The sequence below is a fragment of the Micropterus salmoides genome, unplaced genomic scaffold (genome assembly GCF_014851395.1).
Source record: "Micropterus salmoides isolate LMB-PRFRI ecotype aquatic unplaced genomic scaffold, ASM1485139v1 Ms_hic_scaffold_1, whole genome shotgun sequence".
NCBI lineage: Eukaryota > Metazoa > Chordata > Actinopteri > Centrarchiformes > Centrarchidae > Micropterus > Micropterus salmoides.
The window spans coordinates 7,962,546-7,985,686 of NW_024040040.1; the positions used below are offsets into that span (position 1 = coordinate 7,962,546).

Below are 23,141 nucleotides of genomic sequence, written 5' to 3' on the forward strand. Positions count from 1 at the left end.
TAAAACCTATTTTTGCAAACTCGTCCCAGACGGTTTCTCCAATCGACCTGAAACTTTGGCAGGATCATCTATGGACGCCGCTGATCAAAAGTTATCAAAAGAACTTTGATACGTCAATCTGTTTTTTGGGTTTTTTTTCCATAAATTTTTACTTTTGTGTATTTACGTACAATTTTACATAAATGCCCGTAAATCAAATTTGGCTTAAGCTATTGTCACCAAACTTGATGCGTCCTGGGATTTTCTTCCACTAGGGGGCGCAACACTTACAAAACGCTGATACCTCGTAATTCGCTGGCTGGATTTGTATGAAACAACACACCCAAAACCGGCAGAATGACGCATGATTTTGAATTTTTTTTTTCTCACCAACATCTTGACTGTTGTAAGCGTTTGAAGTTTATAGTGATAAAACTATCCGGGTCTGGCACATGTGACGTCACTACCTCAACTTGTGAGATGTTGTGTAGAAGGCGCTTCTCACCAGTAAGTGACTCAGTCAGCAAGTCACCTACTCTGGAGATCTGACGTTCCAGAGTTGAAACCCCCAGGTGGCTGAGACAGACTCGATGACAATGGAGGTGTTCAGGTCATAGTGGGTCTGACTTTTCTATTTTATTTGGATCCCGTGACACTTTCTTCTTATCTTTCTCTGCCTAAAAGTGTTTGTGCAGCTTAAACTTTAAATCTTGGAAACACAAAATGTCGCATCTGGGTTGAACATTTCACCCAGTAGTCAGGTACATAAAATTACACTCTCTGATCTCAAAGTGATGCTGTAAAAATTAAGTTTGCGTTTCCACAATTATCTTCAAATCCAAATTCTTTCATTACTTTAATCTCTTAAGTGATCTGCGTCTGTTGTTCTCCTCTGAAAAGTTCAAACGTTGGGTTTTTCACGAGTCATTTGGTGTCGCATGATCATTCCCGCTCGGAGCCGTATTCTTTGATTTGGCTCCATTCACATGTAAATGTACCATGACACACGGTATATAGAGACAGAACATTGCTGTTGAAGCTTGAGCGATTTACAAGCTAAAGGGCAGAACGAGCTAGCCAGGAGTCGAACCTAGAATCTTCTGATCCGTAGTCAGACGCGTTATCCATTGCGCCACTAGCCCTGCACTCGGGCACCTGTGGGAGCAGCTTGGTTCTCACAGCAGTGATTACAAACGGCAGGGGTCTTGTTCGTCATAGACATGTGTGGGGGGACGCCGGTCAAATAATAGGTCAGTTGGAAAGTATGGGGCCTGACACAGGGAAATTTACTTGAGCTATCGGGTTTAAAACTACGTAAAATGAAATAGATTTCGGAGTACAGTAAAGCAACTGAATAAAAAACAAGGCCGCTGACACCTTCTGCCGTGACCCGGATTCGAACCGGGGTTGCTGCGGCCACAACGCAGAGTACTAACCACTATACGATCACGGCCACTTGAACGGCTGCGTCCCTTCATGTTGTGAGAGGATAGTTTCAGCTCTGAATAGCAAATATTCTACTATTTTATCTGTATGGGTTTCCTGAATGATGTGTGACAACAGACAGTCAATTTCCATGGATTGTTTACGTAACACTGCTTTCTACGTCCTAATGGACAAATGTTGTCATTCAAAGAAATATGATGAGCAAGTAACACTAAACACAAGATTAGGCTGTTTGATTCTGTGAGGGACTGATGTCAAGGGCTCAGACACCCTTTACCACATGTTGATGGTCCAGTTTTTAGGGATCCAAGCAGCAAAGCTGCTGGAGCCCTATTGGTTTTGTTCTGATTCTTCTTTTCTTCCTTTTCTCTGCTTAAAGTGTTTGGGCAGCAAAAACTGCTGGACGAAAACTCACCAAAATTGGCACGTAGGTTACAAATTCCACCCACTACTCAGGCAAAAAAAAGAAAGAAATGGCCCTCATAGACCTCATGGTGGCGCTATAACAATCAACTTTGCGTTTTTGCAATTATTTCGAAAACGGCTTCGTTTAGAGTCAAACTTCTTTCATTATTTTAATCTCTGGATTCATCTGCATCTTTGCTCCAAAGGTCTTCTGCTCTAAAAATGTCAAATTGAATGACTTTTTATCTCTTTTCTCTAAAACCTATTTTTGCAAACTCGTCCCAGACGGTTTCTCCAATCGACCTGAAACTTTGGCAGGATCATCTATGGACGCCGCTGATCAAAAGTTATCAAAAGAACTTTGATACGTCAATCTGTTTTTTGGGGGTTTTTTCCATAAATTTTTACTTTTGTGTATTTACGTACAATTTTACATAAATGCCCGTAAATCAAATTTGGCTTAAGCTATTGTCACCAAACTTGATGCGTCTGCTGGGATTTTCTTCCACTAGGGGGCGCAACACTTACAAAACGCTGATACCTCGTAATTCGCTGGCTGGATTTGTATGAAACAACACACCCAAAACCGGCAGAATGACGCATGATTTTGAATTTTTTTTTTCTCACCAACATCTTGACTGTTGTAAGCGTTTGAAGTTTATAGTGATAAAACTATCCGGGTCTGGCACATGTGACGTCACTACCTCAACTTGTGAGATGTTGTGTAGAAGGCGCTTCTCACCAGTAAGTGACTCAGTCAGCAAGTCACCTACTCTGGAGATCTGACGTTCCAGAGTTGAAACCCCCAGGTGGCTGAGACAGACTCGATGACAATGGAGGTGTTCAGGTCATAGTGGGTCTGACTTTTCTATTTTATTTGGATCCCGTGACACTTTCTTCTTATCTTTCTCTGCCTAAAAGTGTTTGTGCAGCTTAAACTTTAAATCTTGGAAACACAAAATGTCGCATCTGGGTTGAACATTTCACCCAGTAGTCAGGTACATAAAATTACACTCTCTGATCTCAAAGTGATGCTGTAAAAATTAAGTTTGCGTTTCCACAATTATCTTCAAATCCAAATTCTTTCATTACTTTAATCTCTTAAGTGATCTGCGTCTGTTGTTCTCCTCTGAAAAGTTCAAACGTTGGGTTTTTCACGAGTCGCTTGGGTGTCGCATGATCATTCCCGCTCGGAGCCGTATTCTTTGATTTGGCTCCATTCACATGTAAATGTACCATGACACACGGTATATAGAGACAGAACATTGCTGTTGAAGCTTGAGCGATTTACAAGCTAAAGGGCAGAACGAGCTAGCCAGGAGTCGAACCTAGAATCTTCTGATCCGTAGTCAGACGCGTTATCCATTGCGCCACTAGCCCTGCACTCGGGCACCTGTGGGAGCAGCTTGGTTCTCACAGCAGTGATTACAAACGGCAGGGGTCTTGTTCGTCATAGACATGTGTGGGGGGACGCCGGTCAAATAATAGGTCAGTTGGAAAGTATGGGGCCTGACACAGGGAAATTTACTTGAGCTATCGGGTTTAAAACTACGTAAAATGAAATAGATTTCGGAGTACAGTAAAGCAACTGAATAAAAAACAAGGCCGCTGACACCTTCTGCCGTGACCCGGATTCGAACCGGGGTTGCTGCGGCCACAACGCAGAGTACTAACCACTATACGATCACGGCCACTTGAACGGCTGCGTCCCTTCATGTTGTGAGAGGATAGTTTCAGCTCTGAATAGCAAATATTCTACTATTTTATCTGTATGGGTTTCCTGAATGATGTGTGACAACAGACAGTCAATTTCCATGGATTGTTTACGTAACACTGCTTTCTACGTCCTAATGGACAAATGTTGTCATTCAAAGAAATATGATGAGCAAGTAACACTAAACACAAGATTAGGCTGTTTGATTCTGTGAGGGACTGATGTCAAGGGCTCAGACACCCTTTACCACATGTTGATGGTCCAGTTTTTAGGGATCCAAGCAGCAAAGCTGCTGGAGCCCTATTGGTTTTGTTCTGATTCTTCTTTTCTTCCTTTTCTCTGCTTAAAGTGTTTGGGCAGCAAAAACTGCTGGACGAAAACTCACCAAAATTGGCACGTAGGTTACAAATTCCACCCACTACTCAGGCAAAAAAAAGAAAGAAATGGCCCTCATAGACCTCATGGTGGCGCTATAACAATCAACTTTGCGTTTTTGCAATTATTTCGAAAACGGCTTCGTTTAGAGTCAAACTTCTTTCATTATTTTAATCTCTGGATTCATCTGCATCTTTGCTCCAAAGGTCTTCTGCTCTAAAAATGTCAAATTGAATGACTTTTTATCTCTTTTCTCTAAAACCTATTTTTGCAAACTCGTCCCAGACGGTTTCTCCAATCGACCTGAAACTTTGGCAGGATCATCTATGGACGCCGCTGATCAAAAGTTATCAAAAGAACTTTGATACGTCAATCTGTTTTTTGGGGTTTTTTCCATAAATTTTTACTTTTGTGTATTTACGTACAATTTTACATAAATGCCCGTAAATCAAATTTGGCTTAAGCTATTGTCACCAAACTTGATGCGTCTGCTCAGATGCCCGGCCCGAGCTTTGCTGAGCAGTCCTGGGATTTTCTTCCACTAGGGGGCGCAACACTTACAAAACGCTGATACCTCGTAATTCGCTGGCTGGATTTGTATGAAACAACACACCCAAAACCGGCAGAATGACGCATGATTTTGAATTTTTTTTTTCTCACCAACATCTTGACTGTTGTAAGCGTTTGAAGTTTATAGTGATAAAACTATCCGGGTCTGGCACATGTGACGTCACTACCTCAACTTGTGAGATGTTGTGTAGAAGGCGCTTCTCACCAGTAAGTGACTCAGTCAGCAAGTCACCTACTCTGGAGATCTGACGTTCCAGAGTTGAAACCCCCAGGTGGCTGAGACAGACTCGATGACAATGGAGGTGTTCAGGTCATAGTGGGTCTGACTTTTCTATTTTATTTGGATCCCGTGACACTTTCTTCTTATCTTTCTCTGCCTAAAAGTGTTTGTGCAGCTTAAACTTTAAATCTTGGAAACACAAAATGTCGCATCTGGGTTGAACATTTCACCCAGTAGTCAGGTACATAAAATTACACTCTCTGATCTCAAAGTGATGCTGTAAAAATTAAGTTTGCGTTTCCACAATTATCTTCAAATCCAAATTCTTTCATTACTTTAATCTCTTAAGTGATCTGCGTCTGTTGTTCTCCTCTGAAAAGTTCAAACGTTGGGTTTTTCACGAGTCGCTTGGTGTCGCATGATCATTCCCGCTCGGAGCCGTATTCTTTGATTTGGCTCCATTCACATGTAAATGTACCATGACACACGGTATATAGAGACAGAACATTGCTGTTGAAGCTTGAGCGATTTACAAGCTAAAGGGCAGAACGAGCTAGCCAGGAGTCGAACCTAGAATCTTCTGATCCGTAGTCAGACGCGTTATCCATTGCGCCACTAGCCCTGCACTCGGGCACCTGTGGGAGCAGCTTGGTTCTCACAGCAGTGATTACAAACGGCAGGGGTCTTGTTCGTCATAGACATGTGTGGGGGGACGCCGGTCAAATAATAGGTCAGTTGGAAAGTATGGGGCCTGACACAGGGAAATTTACTTGAGCTATCGGGTTTAAAACTACGTAAAATGAAATAGATTTCGGAGTACAGTAAAGCAACTGAATAAAAAACAAGGCCGCTGACACCTTCTGCCGTGACCCGGATTCGAACCGGGGTTGCTGCGGCCACAACGCAGAGTACTAACCACTATACGATCACGGCCACTTGAACGGCTGCGTCCCTTCATGTTGTGAGAGGATAGTTTCAGCTCTGAATAGCAAATATTCTACTATTTTATCTGTATGGGTTTCCTGAATGATGTGTGACAACAGACAGTCAATTTCCATGGATTGTTTACGTAACACTGCTTTCTACGTCCTAATGGACAAATGTTGTCATTCAAAGAAATATGATGAGCAAGTAACACTAAACACAAGATTAGGCTGTTTGATTCTGTGAGGGACTGATGTCAAGGGCTCAGACACCCTTTACCACATGTTGATGGTCCAGTTTTTAGGGATCCAAGCAGCAAAGCTGCTGGAGCCCTATTGGTTTTGTTCTGATTCTTCTTTTCTTCCTTTTCTCTGCTTAAAGTGTTTGGGCAGCAAAAACTGCTGGACGAAAACTCACCAAAATTGGCACGTAGGTTACAAATTCCACCCACTACTCAGGCAAAAAAAAGAAAGAAATGGCCCTCATAGACCTCATGGTGGCGCTATAACAATCAACTTTGCGTTTTTGCAATTATTTCGAAAACGGCTTCGTTTAGAGTCAAACTTCTTTCATTATTTTAATCTCTGGATTCATCTGCATCTTTGCTCCAAAGGTCTTCTGCTCTAAAAATGTCAAATTGAATGACTTTTTATCTCTTTTCTCTAAAACCTATTTTTGCAAACTCGTCCCAGACGGTTTCTCCAATCGACCTGAAACTTTGGCAGGATCATCTATGGACGCCGCTGATCAAAAGTTATCAAAAGAACTTTGATACGTCAATCTGTTTTTTGGGGGTTTTTTCCATAAATTTTTACTTTTGTGTATTTACGTACAATTTTACATAAATGCCCGTAAATCAAATTTGGCTTAAGCTATTGTCACCAAACTTGATGCGTCTGCTGGGAGCTTTTCTTCCACTAGGGGGCGCAACACTTACAAAACGCTGATACCTCGTAATTCGCTGGCTGGATTTGTATGAAACAACACACCCAAAACCGGCAGAATGACGCATGATTTTGAATTTTTTTTTTCTCACCAACATCTTGACTGTTGTAAGCGTTTGAAGTTTATAGTGATAAAACTATCCGGGTCTGGCACATGTGACGTCACTACCTCAACTTGTGAGATGTTGTGTAGAAGGCGCTTCTCACCAGTAAGTGACTCAGTCAGCAAGTCACCTACTCTGGAGATCTGACGTTCCAGAGTTGAAACCCCCAGGTGGCTGAGACAGACTCGATGACAATGGAGGTGTTCAGGTCATAGTGGGTCTGACTTTTCTATTTTATTTGGATCCCGTGACACTTTCTTCTTATCTTTCTCTGCCTAAAAGTGTTTGTGCAGCTTAAACTTTAAATCTTGGAAACACAAAATGTCGCATCTGGGTTGAACATTTCACCCAGTAGTCAGGTACATAAAATTACACTCTCTGATCTCAAAGTGATGCTGTAAAAATTAAGTTTGCGTTTCCACAATTATCTTCAAATCCAAATTCTTTCATTACTTTAATCTCTTAAGTGATCTGCGTCTGTTGTTCTCCTCTGAAAAGTTCAAACGTTGGGTTTTTCACGAGTCATTTGGTGTCGCATGATCATTCCCGCTCGGAGCCGTATTCTTTGATTTGGCTCCATTCACATGTAAATGTACCATGACACACGGTATATAGAGACAGAACATTGCTGTTGAAGCTTGAGCGATTTACAAGCTAAAGGGCAGAACGAGCTAGCCAGGAGTCGAACCTAGAATCTTCTGATCCGTAGTCAGACGCGTTATCCATTGCGCCACTAGCCCTGCACTCGGGCACCTGTGGGAGCAGCTTGGTTCTCACAGCAGTGATTACAAACGGCAGGGGTCTTGTTCGTCATAGACATGTGTGGGGGGACGCCGGTCAAATAATAGGTCAGTTGGAAAGTATGGGGCCTGACACAGGGAAATTTACTTGAGCTATCGGGTTTAAAACTACGTAAAATGAAATAGATTTCGGAGTACAGTAAAGCAACTGAATAAAAAACAAGGCCGCTGACACCTTCTGCCGTGACCCGGATTCGAACCGGGGTTGCTGCGGCCACAACGCAGAGTACTAACCACTATACGATCACGGCCACTTGAACGGCTGCGTCCCTTCATGTTGTGAGAGGATAGTTTCAGCTCTGAATAGCAAATATTCTACTATTTTATCTGTATGGGTTTCCTGAATGATGTGTGACAACAGACAGTCAATTTCCATGGATTGTTTACGTAACACTGCTTTCTACGTCCTAATGGACAAATGTTGTCATTCAAAGAAATATGATGAGCAAGTAACACTAAACACAAGATTAGGCTGTTTGATTCTGTGAGGGACTGATGTCAAGGGCTCAGACACCCTTTACCACATGTTGATGGTCCAGTTTTTAGGGATCCAAGCAGCAAAGCTGCTGGAGCCCTATTGGTTTTGTTCTGATTCTTCTTTTCTTCCTTTTCTCTGCTTAAAGTGTTTGGGCAGCAAAAACTGCTGGACGAAAACTCACCAAAATTGGCACGTAGGTTACAAATTCCACCCACTACTCAGGCAAAAAAAAGAAAGAAATGGCCCTCATAGACCTCATGGTGGCGCTATAACAATCAACTTTGCGTTTTTGCAATTATTTCGAAAACGGCTTCGTTTAGAGTCAAACTTCTTTCATTATTTTAATCTCTGGATTCATCTGCATCTTTGCTCCAAAGGTCTTCTGCTCTAAAAATGTCAAATTGAATGACTTTTTATCTCTTTTCTCTAAAACCTATTTTTGCAAACTCGTCCCAGACGGTTTCTCCAATCGACCTGAAACTTTGGCAGGATCATCTATGGACGCCGCTGATCAAAAGTTATCAAAAGAACTTTGATACGTCAATCTGTTTTTTGGGGGTTTTTTCCATAAATTTTTACTTTTGTGTATTTACGTACAATTTTACATAAATGCCCGTAAATCAAATTTGGCTTAAGCTATTGTCACCAAACTTGATGCGTCTGGGATTTTCTTCCACTAGGGGGCGCAACACTTACAAAACGCTGATACCTCGTAATTCGCTGGCTGGATTTGTATGAAACAACACACCCAAAACCGGCAGAATGACGCATGATTTTGAATTTTTTTTTTCTCACCAACATCTTGACTGTTGTAAGCGTTTGAAGTTTATAGTGATAAAACTATCCGGGTCTGGCACATGTGACGTCACTACCTCAACTTGTGAGATGTTGTGTAGAAGGCGCTTCTCACCAGTAAGTGACTCAGTCAGCAAGTCACCTACTCTGGAGATCTGACGTTCCAGAGTTGAAACCCCCAGGTGGCTGAGACAGACTCGATGACAATGGAGGTGTTCAGGTCATAGTGGGTCTGACTTTTCTATTTTATTTGGATCCCGTGACACTTTCTTCTTATCTTTCTCTGCCTAAAAGTGTTTGTGCAGCTTAAACTTTAAATCTTGGAAACACAAAATGTCGCATCTGGGTTGAACATTTCACCCAGTAGTCAGGTACATAAAATTACACTCTCTGATCTCAAAGTGATGCTGTAAAAATTAAGTTTGCGTTTCCACAATTATCTTCAAATCCAAATTCTTTCATTACTTTAATCTCTTAAGTGATCTGCGTCTGTTGTTCTCCTCTGAAAAGTTCAAACGTTGGGTTTTTCACGAGTCGCTTGGGTGTCGCATGATCATTCCCGCTCGGAGCCGTATTCTTTGATTTGGCTCCATTCACATGTAAATGTACCATGACACACGGTATATAGAGACAGAACATTGCTGTTGAAGCTTGAGCGATTTACAAGCTAAAGGGCAGAACGAGCTAGCCAGGAGTCGAACCTAGAATCTTCTGATCCGTAGTCAGACGCGTTATCCATTGCGCCACTAGCCCTGCACTCGGGCACCTGTGGGAGCAGCTTGGTTCTCACAGCAGTGATTACAAACGGCAGGGGTCTTGTTCGTCATAGACATGTGTGGGGGGACGCCGGTCAAATAATAGGTCAGTTGGAAAGTATGGGGCCTGACACAGGGAAATTTACTTGAGCTATCGGGTTTAAAACTACGTAAAATGAAATAGATTTCGGAGTACAGTAAAGCAACTGAATAAAAAACAAGGCCGCTGACACCTTCTGCCGTGACCCGGATTCGAACCGGGGTTGCTGCGGCCACAACGCAGAGTACTAACCACTATACGATCACGGCCACTTGAACGGCTGCGTCCCTTCATGTTGTGAGAGGATAGTTTCAGCTCTGAATAGCAAATATTCTACTATTTTATCTGTATGGGTTTCCTGAATGATGTGTGACAACAGACAGTCAATTTCCATGGATTGTTTACGTAACACTGCTTTCTACGTCCTAATGGACAAATGTTGTCATTCAAAGAAATATGATGAGCAAGTAACACTAAACACAAGATTAGGCTGTTTGATTCTGTGAGGGACTGATGTCAAGGGCTCAGACACCCTTTACCACATGTTGATGGTCCAGTTTTTAGGGATCCAAGCAGCAAAGCTGCTGGAGCCCTATTGGTTTTGTTCTGATTCTTCTTTTCTTCCTTTTCTCTGCTTAAAGTGTTTGGGCAGCAAAAACTGCTGGACGAAAACTCACCAAAATTGGCACGTAGGTTACAAATTCCACCCACTACTCAGGCAAAAAAAAGAAAGAAATGGCCCTCATAGACCTCATGGTGGCGCTATAACAATCAACTTTGCGTTTTTGCAATTATTTCGAAAACGGCTTCGTTTAGAGTCAAACTTCTTTCATTATTTTAATCTCTGGATTCATCTGCATCTTTGCTCCAAAGGTCTTCTGCTCTAAAAATGTCAAATTGAATGACTTTTTATCTCTTTTCTCTAAAACCTATTTTTGCAAACTCGTCCCAGACGGTTTCTCCAATCGACCTGAAACTTTGGCAGGATCATCTATGGACGCCGCTGATCAAAAGTTATCAAAAGAACTTTGATACGTCAATCTGTTTTTTGGGGGTTTTTCCATAAATTTTTACTTTTGTGTATTTACGTACAATTTTACATAAATGCCCGTAAATCAAATTTGGCTTAAGCTATTGTCACCAAACTTGATGCGTCCTGGATTTTCTTCCACTAGGGGGCGCAACACTTACAAAACGCTGATACCTCGTAATTCGCTGGCTGGATTTGTATGAAACAACACACCCAAAACCGGCAGAATGACGCATGATTTTGAATTTTTTTTTTCTCACCAACATCTTGACTGTTGTAAGCGTTTGAAGTTTATAGTGATAAAACTATCCGGGTCTGGCACATGTGACGTCACTACCTCAACTTGTGAGATGTTGTGTAGAAGGCGCTTCTCACCAGTAAGTGACTCAGTCAGCAAGTCACCTACTCTGGAGATCTGACGTTCCAGAGTTGAAACCCCCAGGTGGCTGAGACAGACTCGATGACAATGGAGGTGTTCAGGTCATAGTGGGTCTGACTTTTCTATTTTATTTGGATCCCGTGACACTTTCTTCTTATCTTTCTCTGCCTAAAAGTGTTTGTGCAGCTTAAACTTTAAATCTTGGAAACACAAAATGTCGCATCTGGGTTGAACATTTCACCCAGTAGTCAGGTACATAAAATTACACTCTCTGATCTCAAAGTGATGCTGTAAAAATTAAGTTTGCGTTTCCACAATTATCTTCAAATCCAAATTCTTTCATTACTTTAATCTCTTAAGTGATCTGCGTCTGTTGTTCTCCTCTGAAAAGTTCAAACGTTGGGTTTTTCACGAGTCATTTGGTGTCGCATGATCATTCCCGCTCGGAGCCGTATTCTTTGATTTGGCTCCATTCACATGTAAATGTACCATGACACACGGTATATAGAGACAGAACATTGCTGTTGAAGCTTGAGCGATTTACAAGCTAAAGGGCAGAACGAGCTAGCCAGGAGTCGAACCTAGAATCTTCTGATCCGTAGTCAGACGCGTTATCCATTGCGCCACTAGCCCTGCACTCGGGCACCTGTGGGAGCAGCTTGGTTCTCACAGCAGTGATTACAAACGGCAGGGGTCTTGTTCGTCATAGACATGTGTGGGGGGACGCCGGTCAAATAATAGGTCAGTTGGAAAGTATGGGGCCTGACACAGGGAAATTTACTTGAGCTATCGGGTTTAAAACTACGTAAAATGAAATAGATTTCGGAGTACAGTAAAGCAACTGAATAAAAAACAAGGCCGCTGACACCTTCTGCCGTGACCCGGATTCGAACCGGGGTTGCTGCGGCCACAACGCAGAGTACTAACCACTATACGATCACGGCCACTTGAACGGCTGCGTCCCTTCATGTTGTGAGAGGATAGTTTCAGCTCTGAATAGCAAATATTCTACTATTTTATCTGTATGGGTTTCCTGAATGATGTGTGACAACAGACAGTCAATTTCCATGGATTGTTTACGTAACACTGCTTTCTACGTCCTAATGGACAAATGTTGTCATTCAAAGAAATATGATGAGCAAGTAACACTAAACACAAGATTAGGCTGTTTGATTCTGTGAGGGACTGATGTCAAGGGCTCAGACACCCTTTACCACATGTTGATGGTCCAGTTTTTAGGGATCCAAGCAGCAAAGCTGCTGGAGCCCTATTGGTTTTGTTCTGATTCTTCTTTTCTTCCTTTTCTCTGCTTAAAGTGTTTGGGCAGCAAAAACTGCTGGACGAAAACTCACCAAAATTGGCACGTAGGTTACAAATTCCACCCACTACTCAGGCAAAAAAAAGAAAGAAATGGCCCTCATAGACCTCATGGTGGCGCTATAACAATCAACTTTGCGTTTTTGCAATTATTTCGAAAACGGCTTCGTTTAGAGTCAAACTTCTTTCATTATTTTAATCTCTGGATTCATCTGCATCTTTGCTCCAAAGGTCTTCTGCTCTAAAAATGTCAAATGTATGACTTTTTATCTCTTTTCTCTAAAACCTATTTTTGCAAACTCGTCCCAGACGGTTTCTCCAATCGACCTGAAACTTTGGCAGGATCATCTATGGACGCCGCTGATCAAAAGTTATCAAAAGAACTTTGATACGTCAATCTGTTTTTTGGGGGTTTTTTCCATAAATTTTTACTTTTGTGTATTTACGTACAATTTTACATAAATGCCCGTAAATCAAATTTGGCTTAAGCTATTGTCACCAAACTTGATGCGTCTGCTCAGATGCCCGGCCCGAGCTTTGCTGAGCAGTCCTGGGATTTTCTTCCACTAGGGGGCGCAACACTTACAAAACGCTGATACCTCGTAATTCGCTGGCTGGATTTGTTCAAAATTCGGTATGTATGATCTCAGGTTGATGCATAAAATACGGTAATGATTGCGCAAAGTGGGCATGGCTTATTACAAGAAATGTACATTTCTAGACATTTCTCATTCCTAACTTCAAAAAATCTAACAAAATCATCCGTACGTCCTAGAGAGCTGAAATGCTTTAGCACATTCCCTGATTTGTGACTAACGTTTGCCTCGCTGCAACCTACGGTCAATTCAGAAGTCAGTCACTCTATATTTTTCAGAACATGCTAATTCAGTTAACATCTATATCTCCACAAGTCTTTGTTTTATCTCACACAGGCTCCGCCCTCTACTGGACTCTATGGGTACAGTGGGTGGAGCCCGATGACTGTCCGCCCTAGCCAAGACAAGCCAAAGTCCACCACGCCAACCCGGTCGGCCACAAGCCGGCCAAAGCCCCGACCACCACATCACCTAGTGACAGATTGTGGGACACCCCTGAGAAGGCCGTTGGACCAATAAGGGTTTGGCCTGACCATTAACACCTGGACTGCCCTGTCTTCTCACTGGAACGTCAGGCACTGCCAGTGTATGTTCCCCCTGTACACCCAGTAGTCACCAGATCCTTACTTTTCAGATCCTAGGTCGCACTATGCGAGCAGGATCCTGTGAAGGAGCCCAACATATCCAAGAGATAGAAACGCACAGGCTTGTACAGGCTTGGGAGATTCACTCACAAAGCCAGCTGGCCAGGCTCTTCTTGGATAGGGTTTTACTGACTGCACAATCACTGAAACAGATGAACAGCTCACCAGTGCATCGAATGGGGGCTGTGTGTTCTACATATGACCGTAGCATAGCACACATGGACACAACAGATGCACTCTCACCTCCCTGCACCCACAAGTGGGGTAGGGGGTTAGAAAATTTCCAGATTTATTGTCCTGGACCTGAACTTCCTCTTTATGTCCTTAAGAGTGTTGTCTCAATCCGTCTGCACTGTGGACACCATAAACCAGCATGCAACAGGGGTGAGCCGACAGCCACACAGCTCACTCGCCTTCTTAGCAGAGAGATAGCATTTTCAATGAGGACTGCTCCAGGGGCTCATAATGTGCAGATATTAGACGTATACAGCTGCCCTTCTGGTAATGGCGCGTGTGTAACGAGTCCATCCCCAAGGGTGGGCTGTCCTGTGGCTGAATTGAGAATCACAGCGGGCAGTGGGTGTTGGCAAACAGATCCACCTCCGCTCTCCGAAGCGAGCTCAGATCTGTTGAACCACATTGTTGTGCATTCTCCACCCACTCGGTTGGGGGCCAGCCCTTGACATGAGGTCAGCCACCCCCATTCTCCAAGCCTGGGACATGAAGGGCTTTCAGAAACAGCAGGTGTTCTGATGCCCACGTCCACAGGTTCCCTGCCAGCGCTAACAGAGCCATTGATTGTACTCCGCCCTGTCTGTTGATTTACGAGCTGGAGGAATCGCACACCAATAGCAACACAACCTAGTGGTTTATGTGTGTGGGTTTCCTCAGCTCTCCTGTGTGCCACAACACTCAGTCTTTCCAGGGAGTTTACTAACACTGCTTTCTACGTCCTAATGGACAAATGTTGTCATTCAAAGAAATATGATGAGCAAGTAACACTAAACACAAGATTAGGCTGTTTGATTCTGTGAGGGACTGATGTCAAGGGCTCAGACACCCTTTACCACATGTTGATGGTCCAGTTTTTAGGGATCCAAGCAGCAAAGCTGCTGGAGCCCTATTGGTTTTGTTCTGATTCTTCTTTTCTTCCTTTTCTCTGCTTAAAGTGTTTGGGCAGCAAAAACTGCTGGACGAAAACTCACCAAAATTGGCACGTAGGTTACAAATTCCACCCACTACTCAGGCAAAAAAAGAAAGAATGGCCCTCATAGACCTCATGGTGGCGCTATAACAATCAACTTTGCATTTTTGCAATTATTTCGAAAACGGCTTCGTTTAGAGTCAAACTTCTTTCATTATTTTAATCTCTGGATTCATCTGCATCTTTGCTCCAAAGGTCTTCTGCTCTAAAAATGTCAAATTGAATGACTTTTTATCTCTTTTCTCTAAACCTATTTTGCAAACTCGTCCCAGACGGTTTCTCCAATCGACCTGAAACTTTGGCAGGATCATCTATGGACGCCGCTGATCAAAAGTTATCAAAAGAACTTTGATACGTCAATTTTTGGGGGTTTGGTGCCAATGGAAGATGCTTTTTTGTGCACTGGCGAATTCAAAGCTTTGCCAAGAAACCTTTTTCAAAGTTAGGAACAACATTTTAAGGTGTGTTTGTTAAACTTTGACAAATTATTGACTTCTTCTTCTGGTTTTTCTGGTGAACTATATAATGAGCTAACACTCTACTAAACTTTACTAAAGATAACAGTTTTCTGCTTGTTAGCTTGGCCTCCCAACTTGAAAAAAAATAACTGACTCTGCTGACATGTTGACTGGGGAGAAAATGAAAGTGTAAGGGGCAGTGGAAAATCCAGATTGCGTTCGTTGGAGGAGTACAGTGGCCATTGGTATTAGAGAGTTTAGGTAGATGGGTGCGGATCTAGTTGTCACTCTGTTTGCAATTAGTGACATGAATTTGATTGATTGATTGATTGAAGTCACTAATGCTTGCATACAGAGTGACTACTGGGTCTGCACCCATCTACCTAAACTCCATAATAGAAGTTTACGTTCCTTCTTGGCCACTACGCTGCTCCAACGAACGCCGCCTGGCTTTGTAATCCCCACACACGAGGGATGGGGACTCGAGTATGAGACTCGGACTTGAGTCCGACTTAAGTCGCACAAACAGTGACTTCAGACTCGACTTGAGACTCGTCCTCAAAAGACTTCAGACTCGACTCGGACTCGAGGTGCGGGACTCGTGAACAATGTTTATTTTTAGGAAATGTCTGATGAGCTTCCTGTTATTCCCATCCCTGCGTTACCTATAATCTGCCTACGTAACACGTAATATCAGCTGCGCGCTATGTAACTTTACAGTTTTATTTAGTTAACGTTACACCGGGTTTGAGAGTCAACAGGGTTTGTTGACTTACAGTAGTTTATAAGCTGTCATTAATTGTAGACGCATTGTACATTAGGCTACATGGTTGTGCTCTGTAATGAAAAAAAGGTTATAGGTTTATTGTTGATCATGCAACGTTACAGTTTTATTTAGTTAACATTACACTGGTTTAAGAGCCTGCAGTTGGTGTTGACTTACAGTATTTAATAAGCTATCATTAATTGCATTGCACATTATATGGTTGTGCTCTGTAAGTGAAAAACCGGTTACAGCTACAGAATTCCGTATGTACTATGCAGTTTTATAAGCAACTTGGATTGAACGCAGCAGGAGATACAACATTCGTTATAACCAAAAGAGACTTGAGACTTGACTTGGACTCTAGCTGAAAGACTTGTTAGCATCTCTGTTACACACAAAGCAATCTCAGTCCCGGCTGTTCTCATCTGTGACACCATGATGGTGGAACGAGCTACGACACGCCATCAGAGCAGGGGCGTCCCTCTCTAACTTCTCTAACTTTGCTCTTCTTCCATCCCCTTACAATTATCCTGTATTGATTGCACTTTTTGTTGACTCTTACTTTCTTCCATAGGTATTTACCCCATTGATGCAATATGTGCTATTAGCTCTTACTAGTATTTATTGCTGCACTTACTAGTATGTATTGTCAGCTGTAGTTCTCGTGCTGTATTTGATGCTTTGTTGATGCTTGTAGGTTGTTCCTTAAATGTAAGTCATTTTGGATAAACGCATCTGCCAAATGAGTAAATGTATATGTGATTCGGGAGGCGACAGGTAGCCAGTGGAGGTCACTGAGTAGTTGACTGACATGAGCCCTTTTAAGCTGATCGAAAACCAGACGGGCTGCAGTGCTCTGAACCACTTCGAGTCGAAAGATAACAGATAATCATGGGCTGTTCCAGAAGCTGTGTACTGAGATAGGTAGGACCTGATTTTTCTGATGTTGTATAGAGCAAAACGGAACATGGCAGCAACATGGTCCAAAAATGACAGTTGGTCATCAATCATGATACCCAGGTTTCCAACCAGCCTTGTTGGAGTGAAGCCAATTTTTAGTTTGATGTTAAATTAATAGGCAACAAGACAGAATAATATGTAAGAATAAGTAGATATGATAGAGATATGCGTTTATTTAAGTCATTGACAGATGACTAGTATGAATATTGGTAATGTTTGAAAGAAAATGTTAAAACTGCCATAATAACTCTTTTAGGGAGTTAATTCCACCTGCCAGCTACAAAGGAAGAGCCAACCACCACTTTACAGATTTAGCTTTATCCAGGGCTATTGTAAAATGATTGTGAAATATTAAGCTATATCTAGTAGTCAGAAACACACTTAAATATGTAAATGTTATGTATAAATGGAAAGGACTCAAAAGCCATAAGCCATGGTTTGTTATAAAAAAAATACATTTTGATAAATTGATTTAATATTTTGAAAGTGAATTTAGAATAGAGTTGTGAGGAAGAGACAGAAAGAAGAGAAAGTGACATGAATGTATTTTAAACAAACAAAATTATATTTTTTCAGCTATTATTTGAACAAAATGAAAAACTATTTACTGCACAATTTTTAAAATGACTGTTTAGCAAACTTTGCCTTATCCAATAAATTAAACAGGACATTTTATCAGTTAATTTCACCATCTAACTTAAAGTCTGCTCATTTGTAAAATAGGTAGGATTTGTATGAGGTCCGAGAATTATTTTTTACAATGGAAAAACAACAACAATTCAAATGTACATTTTCTAGGAACAATCCACAGACATGGCACTGAAGACAAGTGAACTGAGTGAAGCTTCATAGCTGTGTTTGGTCTGGTCTGGTGGTACTGAAGTACGTCACTCTTTTTATATCCCTCTGAATGTCTGTGAAGACACAAAGGGTGAAAGGTCAGACTAAGAAACTGTCAAGGAGGAAAATACACAGATTATTAATTGGTGTCAGAAAACACAGAATACCATTACACCAGTTCTCCCCTGTAGTTTGAACACTCTGATTGTCCTATTTGACAATAGAAGGATAAATCCATTAATTTTACAAATCAAAGTGTGTTTACATGTGTTGGAGATTACGCCTGCATATGTGGAAAAAGTTGTATAAACACACACACACAAAGAGATCTAATGAAATAATATGTCTGCCTGTTATAGAATAACTGGAAAATCATCCTTCATTTTATACCCATAGTATATATTGGGTGGGACAAAAAAAACGGTGGAAAACTAGAATGTAATATGAGTGTTATGTAGTTTATATCATTGTTGATTGCTGTCGTTTTTGTAGTGTTATTAAAATGATAATTTCACAAATGGTCTCACAATTCTCAGACAGTCAGAAGTAAACAGCTTTCATTTGAACACCACACTTGTTGGATTCAAGAACGTTGGCCCAGTAACATAGACTGGATCCTCACCTGTGAAACAGATGAAGTAAAGCTGAGCTTGACATGGAAGATCTGTCCAGCCGCTGGTGTCAATGCTGCCACAGGGACTGGTGATTTGCCAGACGGAAGTTGTCTCCCAGTTGGTGTAGTTCATAGAATCACCAGACATCCAAAACCACGTTCCACCCATCAGGTACCTGATGTTAAAATAAAAATCATGCAAGCATCCTGTTCTGTCTCATGCAGGCTCCGCCCTCTACTGGACTCTACAGGCCAAAGCCCCATCGGTCCAGCAACCTTCTCAAGGGTGGTGCACTGGCCTGTAACTTGTAGTGGTTGGGGCTGTGGCCAACCAGGTTGGTGTGGTAGGCTTGTCATGACCAGGGCGGACAGTGATCGGGCTCCACCCACTGAACCCATAGAGTCCAGTAGATGGCTCAGCCTGTGTGAGCTGGAAGGAAGGTTACGATGTGGTAACCCCAGATATAGTAACCTTTGTTTGTGCGCTCATCAACCCAGCTAGGTTTAGTGTACAGAATATCAGCAGCTGTAAAAAAAAGACCTTTGGATGTGAAATGCAGTGGCCATGAACAGTGGAAACTGTAAAATATAGCAGCTACTCCCTTGCAAAGATGGTTTCTTCCTAATAGTGAGGCACCTTGTCACAAGGTAAAAAACAACACCACACAATTAACAGTGCAGTAATAATAATAATAAGTCTTACAATAGTGTTAGAGGAATGCAGTGGTGGAAAGAGTACCACAATGAAATAGTAAAACTTATGTCAAATAATTCAAATACATCTTTACAATTTACTCAGTGAAAGTTACTAATGAACACTTTAAAAAGTGATCCTCGCTAAAGTCAAAGCCTCTTCAAAGGTCTGAAAGACTGAAGTTTAAACAAAAATAGAAAAGATTTTTTTGCACAAACAATACTCACTGATTAACCGCTCACAAAAAATGGCTTAATAGTTGTCCAACATTGTAAGTTATGAATGACAAAAGTAAAGAATACTCATACTAAATAAAAAATAAGAGATAGTTACATTTTTGAAGCATGATGAAAATAAATTATCTCATAATTCTGTCCAATTACAAATCAAGGGTAAGTAAACATTATGATTTACACTAATTCATAAGTCTAATTCAGTCATAATTTTGATTTAGTCTCAAAAACATTTGTGTCTATCTCGTAATTTTGACATTATATGCCATAATTTGACTTTATAAAATTAAATTGATGCAATACTTAGTGATAATATTTGTATACTAAGTATTTTCATTTTTATCATGCCTACTTTCCATCCTATGCAGACCTAGCAACATTATTAATACATATTTGGGTATTATTGTCTTTACACTTGTTAAAGCACTTTGTAACTTGTTTTTGAAAAGTACTCTACAAATAAAGATTATTATTATTATTATATTTGATGTGAATTTAATTGCAACATCAATAGGAGCTGACTTTGGTGAAGGAGAAAATATATGATTTTTAAAATGATATTCCAGAAAGTAATTAAGTAAAAGCTTCTTAAATTGACTAGAGTAACATCCACCCTTGGTGAAATGGACCTCCTTATTAGACAGAGTACCTTCGGAGTCCCAACCAAACGTGGTCGGTGAGGGGGAAGGAGGCGGTTCTCAGCATCGTTTCTACCTCCCTCTGCTCCTCCTCACTGCGTATGCTGAGCAGGTCCCAGTAGAACTCTCTGCAATATAAAAGGGCATCTGACCAACACAGCTTGCTTTCCACCACTGCTATGCCCCTACCCATCACCACCGCTCTGAAGGAAGGAGAAGGAGCAGCCAGTTCTGGAAAATGAGAGCAACAGTACATCTAGACTGAAGAAGCTGCAGCAAAAATACAGACAGCAACACTTTCCCTCGGTTTTTGAATTGAGTTGGCTATTTTCCAAATTGCTTAAAATCACACATATCATCCACCATGTCAAGTTTTGATTGACTAACCTCCAAACACTTGCACCTCACACAATGTCAATGCACCTCCAGGGTCTGTGCCATTGAGAACCACATTGACCAACCGACCAATCATGCCTCCACAGTTGAAGGATCTAGTAGCTCCAGCTGGAATGGAGGGAATAACAGCACATCTGAGAAATAGACAGAGACAGAAATTAAAGGTTAATTCTGGTTTACTAAAAAAAATTTGGAACATAAAGTGCATAACGTTTGATGAGTAAAGGAACGGCAGCAGTCAGATGATCAATTGTAAACAAACCAACAGATTACTCTGACCGCCTTTTGGAGGTTAAACTAAAGGTTTCATCAGAAACGCCGTTCCCAAAAGGTTGGCTTACCCAGGCAGTTGTTTAAAACATGATAATCTTTACAGTGCCATGCCAATGCTTCAGAAAAGCTACAAATTGGATCTTGTGGTGAGATTGTTTTTTCAATCTCATTTTAACAGCTAGCCATGTTTGCCTGAACTACATACTCTTGGTTGTAATGAACTGGAATTAATTATATATATATCCTTGAATAAAACCAGTCATCACTGAAAGATGAAACCTCATTTCACCCACATTCTCAACTGGAAAAGTAAGGCAAGGCAAGGCAAGGCAAGTTTATTTGTATAGCACATTTTAACAACAAGGTAATTCAAAGTGCTTTACATAAAACATAAAAGCAACAGGGAAATATAAAAAAGTTTAAAAGCAACATAAAATATAATAAAAGTTACAATTAAAGAGTTAAATAGAAAAAAGCAATGATAAAAAGCTAAAAACAAAGAAAAAGAAAACAGGACAGTAAAAGTTACAGTGCAGTGTAAGTTATCAATAAAAAGAAAAATCTTAAATATTTAATTAAAAGCAATGGTAAAAAGAAAAGTCTTCAGTCTTAATTTAAATGAATTGACTGTTTCAGCAGACCTGCAGTTATCTATTTGTTCCAAATATACGGAGCATAATAACTGAATGCTAGAAGAATAGAATGGTAGAATAATTGAGAAGTATATTTAGTGAGATCCTCAAATATTACTGTTCCTCTGCAGCAACAACAGTGTCACAGTGATAAACTGGTGCTAAAAAGGCAGAGTGACTGTGCAACCATAAAAATGAAAGCTTGGGTGTTTCTAGCCAAGGACTCTATATCATTTAATATAATTTCTAGGGATACATTTTGTTAATTTGACCAGTAGGCTCAATGCAAGTTCAGAATGTCATTAACTGCAGCTAATGTAGTAAATTGGTGAATTACAGCTCACAATACTTTCTGCAAAGCACTGAACATCAGACTGGTGACATCTAACAATGTAAGAGTATAAAAGGTGGAACCTTCTTTAAAAAACACAATTGTAATACTCTCCTGGATTACCTTGGGTTGTTGTTGCCGTTGTTCTCCAGGGAATTCCCAATGAGTATCATGGCATTATTGATCCTTTCAGCTAAAATATCTCTGTTGGTAATGCTAACTGATTCAATCCTGTACACGGCCGGCAGGAGCAAACTCCACCAGTGGCTTGGTCCAAATTGAGTATGGCTGCAAGATCCATCTTCAAAGTATGAGTCTCTATTCCCATCAATTGCTGTTGAAGCGTAACCACCAAAAGCTGTCGATGACTGAGTTGCTGTTCCACTGGGCGCAATATTTGGCAAAGAGGTAGCTTGGTGATGACAAAAATAAAACAAAAAACAAACAAAACGTTATTTTGAATGTATACTTTGAACTTCAGCATCAAAAACATGTTAGGTTCTTTAGCAGGGGCGTTGCTAGACATAAAGCTCTACTGGGGCAAAGAACTCCTCATTCCCCCATGTAAATATATATATATTTTTGATTGAAGTGAATAAAATGTGTTAGTATGTGCCTCACTAGCTTCCCTTGCTTAGCCCATTAATATTGGCGTTGTTATGTCAGAAAGGGCTTTGGCCAGAGCATAAGCACACACACCTATGGTACCACCTAAGAAAAATTCTGCTATGGGGCCCTCCTACCTGATTTGTGAGCAGTGTAAACAATTTGCCATTGCTGCACACCTGACACTGCAGTGCTCTCACCTCTCCTTTAAAACCTGAATCGAAACCTCTTCTTGAAAATACCACCAATGATTTGACTGGACCTCTGAACACTAACTCAATCCTCCATTAGGGTCTAAGCTGCCTGTAGACCTCTGCCTTTGCTTTTACTGGCTGAGGCTGCCTGTATTTCACCTGGGTCTGTGTGACCTTCTAAAAACGTTTGTACTGGGTCTATGCTAGTACTGGATTTGGATCAGCTGTGCTTGTACTGGTTTATGATCCAGCATCTACTCTACAGACAACTTTCCGCAGAGCCCCTGTAAATTATAAATATCAATACTTGCAAGATATTAATGTTATCAGCTGCATCAGGCCCATTCAAACTGGCTCCCCTTGTTTCCTTTAATACATTTTCAAAAGGAAAATAGTATTTAGACTTTGACATGACTACGTGATGTTTATTATCTACTGAAAGATGTACACCCATATTGCCCAGTCTGCCCTGCTGATAAAACATTTAATAACCAATGTAAATCCAATGCTTTCCATATTGCATTAGTCCAGAGTTGTAACTTAACCTTCACTGAGAGACAGATAATTATTGTCTCGTTTTAAAATGATGTGGGCCTTTGAGGAGTGCCATCACATCCGTGTCTTGTCTGGACTGGTCCCACTAATGTTGCTGCAGGAATGCAATAAGATCCGGTTGAGGACTGGCAAGAAACCAAGACCAAAACAGACCTAGTTGAGCTGCTCAGCTGGGTTAGCAAGACAGAGATTCACTGCAGCTATACATGAACCTGCTCACATCAGACTTTCCG

The 23,141-nt window shown here is 41.2% G+C and overlaps 12 non-coding genes across 12 annotated transcripts; all 12 read right to left on the reverse strand.

Moving 5' to 3' along the window:
• Window positions 1-1,048: 1,048 nt before the first annotated feature.
• trnar-acg lies at window positions 1,049-1,121 on the reverse strand. The gene has a single exon. It is a non-coding gene; the product is annotated as a tRNA-Arg (tRNA).
• A 239-nt stretch (window positions 1,122-1,360) lies between these two features.
• trnah-gug lies at window positions 1,361-1,432 on the reverse strand. Its single transcript has one exon. It is a non-coding gene; the product is annotated as a tRNA-His (tRNA).
• A 1,705-nt stretch (window positions 1,433-3,137) lies between these two features.
• trnar-acg lies at window positions 3,138-3,210 on the reverse strand. Its single transcript has one exon. It is a non-coding gene; the product is annotated as a tRNA-Arg (tRNA).
• A 239-nt stretch (window positions 3,211-3,449) lies between these two features.
• Window positions 3,450-3,521, reverse strand: trnah-gug. Its single transcript has one exon. It is a non-coding gene; the product is annotated as a tRNA-His (tRNA).
• Window positions 3,522-5,258: 1,737 nt separating this feature from the next.
• trnar-acg lies at window positions 5,259-5,331 on the reverse strand. The gene has a single exon. It is a non-coding gene; the product is annotated as a tRNA-Arg (tRNA).
• A 239-nt stretch (window positions 5,332-5,570) lies between these two features.
• Window positions 5,571-5,642, reverse strand: trnah-gug. Its single transcript has one exon. It is a non-coding gene; the product is annotated as a tRNA-His (tRNA).
• A 1,706-nt stretch (window positions 5,643-7,348) lies between these two features.
• Window positions 7,349-7,421, reverse strand: trnar-acg. The gene has a single exon. It is a non-coding gene; the product is annotated as a tRNA-Arg (tRNA).
• A 239-nt stretch (window positions 7,422-7,660) lies between these two features.
• trnah-gug lies at window positions 7,661-7,732 on the reverse strand. The gene has a single exon. It is a non-coding gene; the product is annotated as a tRNA-His (tRNA).
• Window positions 7,733-9,434: 1,702 nt separating this feature from the next.
• trnar-acg lies at window positions 9,435-9,507 on the reverse strand. Its single transcript has one exon. It is a non-coding gene; the product is annotated as a tRNA-Arg (tRNA).
• A 239-nt stretch (window positions 9,508-9,746) lies between these two features.
• Window positions 9,747-9,818, reverse strand: trnah-gug. The gene has a single exon. It is a non-coding gene; the product is annotated as a tRNA-His (tRNA).
• Window positions 9,819-11,518: 1,700 nt separating this feature from the next.
• trnar-acg lies at window positions 11,519-11,591 on the reverse strand. Its single transcript has one exon. It is a non-coding gene; the product is annotated as a tRNA-Arg (tRNA).
• A 239-nt stretch (window positions 11,592-11,830) lies between these two features.
• On the reverse strand, window positions 11,831-11,902 carry trnah-gug. The gene has a single exon. It is a non-coding gene; the product is annotated as a tRNA-His (tRNA).
• Between the last annotated feature and the right edge of the window lie 11,239 nt (window positions 11,903-23,141).